The following is a 5,762-nucleotide window of genomic DNA, read 5'->3' as shown; positions in this document are numbered from 1 at the left end:
CTGAAAATAGAGGAAATGCGTTATATCAATCAACATTAGTCAGCAGTAAGTGCCTATTTTACCAGGCACTAGCTACTTAAAAGATCTTACTTTTCCTCTCCAGCCCTAAAACATAACCGTACTCATTGCTTTACTCAGGTAAAGACTTTTGTCTGTATACCAGGGCAAGATTTACACTGATGTAGGAACAAGAGGTCCACTGGAGAGCCCACATACAAGCCCAGTGCTGTGGCTGAACAGGGCTGCGATCTCACCTCCACTGAAGCTGCTGTTTGGATACTGAGCTTGACATCAGCACAGAAACAAAGTAAATCAGACTCACCCCTGGCTCTGCCTTTCTTTGCCACCATGAGCTATCCTGGATGCTTCCTGCTTCTCAACGACATCTTCCACTTTGTGACACTTACAGGGTTTCCCTAAATAGAATCATAGAATGGTTTGAGTTGGAAGGGACCTTAAAGATCGTCTAGTTGCAACCCTTCTGCCATGGGCAGGGACACCCTCCACATCTTCACCTTAAAAAGCAGTGTGTGGGGCAGAGAGACAGCAAAGCTATCACTTTGCCATTGCGTTGCTGTCTCACAGCCACCCCTCTGCCTTGTGCATTTCTGTGCAGTGCTGAAAAACATCGAGGTGGGCAGCCCTGGGGTAGCCCCTGTCTCCAGCCCTGCCTCTTCTCCCTGGCCATGTGCAGACCTAATGTTGGTTCAGACCAGGATGTCCATACCAGCCTCCAACAATGTCATTTCTTCCATCACCTGGACCTGTTGTTTTCAAAGAAGCAAAGGGCCACGGGATGTATTTGTTGATGGTGTGTATGTTGGTTACTACCAGGACTGGCAGTTTTAAGGATTTTCCACTGTATCGCATGTCCTTCCATGTTGCAGTGCACTGACCCAGACACAACACTGACAGCTGCAGGGTAAATAAATAAAAACAGAGTATTTTGATCTCGGAGGGGGAGGTGGTTTGGAGAGGAAGGGGGGGGCCGGGGTGTCAGCCAGACAGAACAGGGTGGCCACAGCTGTGATGGGAACAGATGCGGCACAGGGAGCGGGAGTGGGGAATAAAGTTCTGCAAATGTAAGCAATGCTGGAAAGTCTTGGAGAATGGCATGCATATTTGGGACAGGTGGGAAGTGTTTACATTGAAATAAGAAGGACGATGGCCTGGCAGAATGCTGGTCACATTACCTGTGACCCAAACTGACCGACCACAGCTCTCATGGGTCCAGAACATCTGAGACCACCATTTCTCTGTCACAGCAGAGCTCACTGAATGCATGTAGGGTCATGCCCAGTGCTCATAGGTGTTTTTTCCCCCTCACAAGCAAGCTGACATTGGCTCTGAGCCAGCCTTTATCCCAGCCTAGCTTGTAGTGGGTCCCTGTAGTACCCCCATGTCAGCCTTGGGCCATGCAGGAACAAGGCAGTATCGAGACCAGGCTCACTGAGCCAGCAAACCTGCCAGTGTGGTCTCCAGCACAGCTGGAGCACAGCTGGCAGTGCCTGAGGACACCCATCTGGCTGACCCCAAACAGCAGCCCTGCTATGGAGGGGTCCCAAGCTGGGTACAGTGGTTTGGTTGTTTTGGGTTTGGGGGTTTTGGGGGGTGTGTGTGTGTGCTTTTTTAAAGTCTAGCAGAATCTGTTTCTCAACTAATGTTTAAAGGATGAAACAACTAGAGTTGCACGGGTTTTTAATTCTCAGAAGCAGCCCCGCTGCTAAGAGGAGCTCAGCAAGGCTCTTGCAGAGCAGGTGTCTCGCTAGCTGCTGGCTGACAGAACTAGCATTTTGGTACAAAGCAGTTGTGCTTGTGCTCTCTCTGCTGATGTTCATTAAGTAAGAGGTTGTGGGGTTTACTGCAGGAGATCTTTGCAATGCTTCAGTAAACTGCCTCCGTCCTAAGGACTCATCACAACTAATGGTATGAACAAACTCCCTTTCTCCTGGCACATTATGCTCTTTCCATAAAACTTTAAGGGCTAGATTTTTCAAGAACCCTAGAGGCACCTGTGTCCCCATTTAAAATTAATGGAGGGTTGGGAACCCATGTCCCTGAGGTGCTATTGAAAGCCCAGCTAACTGAGTTGAGCTGAGCCCAGCAAAGGCACACAGTGGGGCTCTGGCATAGCTGCAGGGTGAACGCCTGCATCGCACCCGCGTTACCCAAGAGTGGCAAGGAGATTTGTCCAAGGTCATTTCACGCAGCAGTGGTGCACTGAAGAACAGAGACCAGGGGTTCCACCTCCTGAGCCTGTGGTCTGCCTCCAAGCTTCCCTTTTGTTCCTGGCTGATCACTGCCTCCTGTGACCCGTGGGAGAAGAAATCCTTCTTAACTGCAGGTATTTCACCAGAGGATGCTCCAAGGCAGCTTGCAAGAAAGTTTGAGCATTTCTAATCAAGTTGAAGGAGGGCTCACAAAGTCATGTTGAGAGACATTCTCTGCATTTATTCACACCCTAGCCCCTAGATAAAAATAGCTTTATATGTTAAGTTTAGGACCACAGAAAGCCCAGAGGATAGCAAGGGATTATCACAAAAGGGCAGCAAGGCAGTCAAAAAGAGCCTGAGGGATATCTTGTACAATTTCCATGAAGGGAATAATTAATTCAAACTGTATACAGACAGCTCTGGGAGTGTCCACTCTGGAGATGTTCAAAGAGTCCTTTTCTGCTTTGGGCTCACTTTAAATCGAGTGTCCTAAAAAAACACTTCAGCTATGCATTTAATTTCAGTTATACAGGGTGTTTAAATGCCAAGGGATCAGGGAAAACTTTGTTATTAAAGAGCTGCAAGACTTTAACAAGGTACACAGTCATTAGAAAGTTGTTGAGTCATGAAAATAGTCTCAATAATTTGAAATTAATGCTTAGTGTATGCTGTACCATAAAATGCTTAGATGTTGTGGCCATGGATACTAAAGAAAAACCTTAAGGCTATGACTACACGAGCAAGTTACCGCAAGGTAAGCTAGGGTGTAATTTTAGAGCACACCACTTACAACAAGGTAACTTCCCTTTTGCCAGCTTTTGTCCCGGGACCAGGGGAGGCAGCTACGTCCTTGCTGAACGTGGCACAGGCTGCCCTTCGGGGCTGCTGGCAAAAGCACACATGTGGCTGGGTACAGCAGAACAGAGAAGGTGCAGTCAGGCTGCAATCACCGACCTTTTAGTAACTTTGCTCTCCAGCATAGATGCAAGGATGGATGGACTATGTGTGCCAGCCAATGCATAGAAATGGACACAATTAGATAATCAAGAAGCTAAATGAAAAGGGCTATAACCTAATGTGGAGATTCTGTTTCATAAGAATGAATACATTTCTTAATAAATGCTTGCAAATAATAAACAGAGCTTTGGCTTCCCTATACCAGTGGCTCTATTGAAGAGGCAGGGAAAAATAAACTACCAAGAGCTTCCCCCTCTCCTCTCCTTTCTAGAAAAACACAACTATTTGAATACAGACTACTTCTGGTGATCTGCCTTTTCTTTTCCATCTCTGGATCCTGCCAAGCAAAATTCATCAAGTTCCACTTATGACTTTAATAAGACAAGAATTTCTTGATGTAGCTGTTGTGGAGTGTGTTCCTGATAAATCATTTAAAACTAGAACAACAGGGTTCCTATCCCAAATCAAGGATTCATTCCAGAGCCTGCCCCAAGCCTGTCCAATGCTAGGTGAAAAGCCACTCTCTTTTTAATGCCTAGAGGATTCTGGAACCTGGGGATTTTTCTTCTCAACTCAGTAATGATTACTGCAGGACTTTTCTTACTTTTCTACCCCTAGTTACTGTAACAGAGAGCTTTAAGTGTATTTCCTCTCCAAATTTTGGAAACTGCTTATGCCTCCTGTTGTAAAAAAGGGAATGGAGCTTCACCAAGAGAGCTCTGCCACTGCTCAGGAGAGTGGGAGAAAGCTCCCGAGTCCTCCAGACCAACCCTCCGGGGCAGGTGAGAAATCTTGATATTCAGACCATATATACAGTCTCTTCTTCTATCCAGACAGAAGTTGTAAACCTTTAGGGAGTGAAAGAAACAGACTATAAAGGAAACCATGAGCCCAGTGAGTATAGCAATCAACTTTCATTGCCTCCCACAAGGTTAAGACTTCATCAGATGAGAGTGCATCTTCCTCTGGAAAGGTGCATTATACTCAGCAATGGCACCTATTCATCCTGCGACCCCTCGTTGTTTCAGGTTAAGAACTAAAGATCCCATAATCCAGGCTTGCCTTCTTCCCTTGTGGGCTGGCCTGTAGAGACCAGGGCTGTAGGACTCTCACTGGTTCATGAGCACCTCACTTAAAGCAAAACTATAAATATAACCTGCTTACACCTCAACAAACAGGACAGAACTAGAGTACCTTTGCAAAGTTTGGCCTATGCTATGTAAGTTTTGCAGGCATTGGCACAACACTGTACTGTGCTTCCTAGGTGGGGAAAGTGGGAGATGATGAATGGGAAGAGGAAAAGGTGTATTTTCCCCCTTATCAATTGTTTTCTTTCCTTATACTCCTACGACCATCCTTCCCCATCCTGCTAACATGACCTTTCTGACCAAGGGATGTATTTTGGAGCTGTCACACCTTACGCCACAGAGGAGCATGCTGTGGTGGGTGCTGCTCAGTGCTCCTCACACTCTTTGTGGAAGCAGGGGCAGGATGCAGGTCCCAACCAGCACACTGCCTGAAATTGCACAGAAATTAAGCAGAAATTATGATTCCCTTGCTAGTAAAGCGTAACCCACATTGCTACTGTTGCCCAGCTCTACAACGAAGAAATGCTGTTCTAATGGAGCACAAAATACTCCAACTGTCCAGTACTGCTGTGGTCATTTGTAGGCATCTGTTTTCTTTAGGTACTCACTATATCAGTGTCTCAAGAGTTAAACTACCTGGAAGAAGGGGATTTTAGTAGAAGATCCGGAGCAGCAAACATTATCAGCAGTGTTAATCTGTCACATCTTTCCTGGACTGTACATGCCACGCTCCATCACTCTGGCATGTCATGGCCTGCATTGTTACAAGATGTACTGAAGCTGTAGCCAGCCATATTTTGGCATCTCAGTGAACCTTCTGATCCAAGAAAATATGGGAAGGAAAAAATAACAATGCCATTTTCAAAAAGAAAAGACCCTACACAAACCAACACACCTCTATAAAAAGCAACGAAAACTAACCCTAAAACTTCTAAGCAAGTACTGAAATAGATTTTTTCAAATGCAACTACAGAAAAATCTGTTTGAATTAAAGATGAGTTAGACCCCTGAATGCACACCACTGAGGGACGCCAGATGGCTCAAAGCCTAGAGGTTTTCTTTGTCATGTTTTTCTCATATTCAGACACATACAAAGAAAAAAAAAAATCAAAAACTTCTGTTTTCCTGGTTCCTGTTTCCCGGTTCTGGCAAGAACCCAGCTAGCAGCCAGATTGGCCTGAAAACATCCCATGTTATCTGAGCTTGGAAATGCAGCAGACTCAAGCTGGACTAGTCCTTTATGTTGACACCACTGGAGTGCTGGAGCCCACACCTCAGATCAGACACTGCAGACACCAGAGGAGAGGGAAGGCTCTTGGCTCCATTGTTGTTGTTGAGCTCCTGGAAAGGAGCTAAGGGGAGGAAAAATGTTCTGGATAGGATAAAAAAATGTCTCAAAGGAATGGATGATCTCACTTGTCCACACACACACGCCCAGATGTACAAATATATATAATTAACTGGAAAATACTGTGTGGTACAAAGGTTTCTTCAGCTTGGGTTC

General features: G+C 45.7%; 1 long non-coding RNA gene across 1 annotated transcript in view; it reads right to left on the bottom strand.

Moving 5' to 3' along the window:
- The window catches only part of LOC308072948, a 74,811-nt gene that overhangs the window by 28,320 nt on the left and 40,729 nt on the right, over nucleotides 1–5,762 (bottom strand). Inside the window, exon 2 of the long non-coding RNA XR_013931853.1 lies at nucleotides 323–416. This is a non-coding gene — a long non-coding RNA (uncharacterized lncRNA). The remainder of the gene's footprint in view (nucleotides 1–322; nucleotides 417–5,762) is intronic.

The sequence above is a fragment of the Falco punctatus genome (assembly GCF_963210335.1).
Source record: "Falco punctatus genome assembly, chromosome: 13".
In the NCBI taxonomy this organism is placed as follows: domain Eukaryota; kingdom Metazoa; phylum Chordata; class Aves; order Falconiformes; family Falconidae; genus Falco; species Falco punctatus.
Note: the sequence above shows the minus strand (reverse complement) of the source record. Positions and strands in the feature narration are given on the sequence as shown.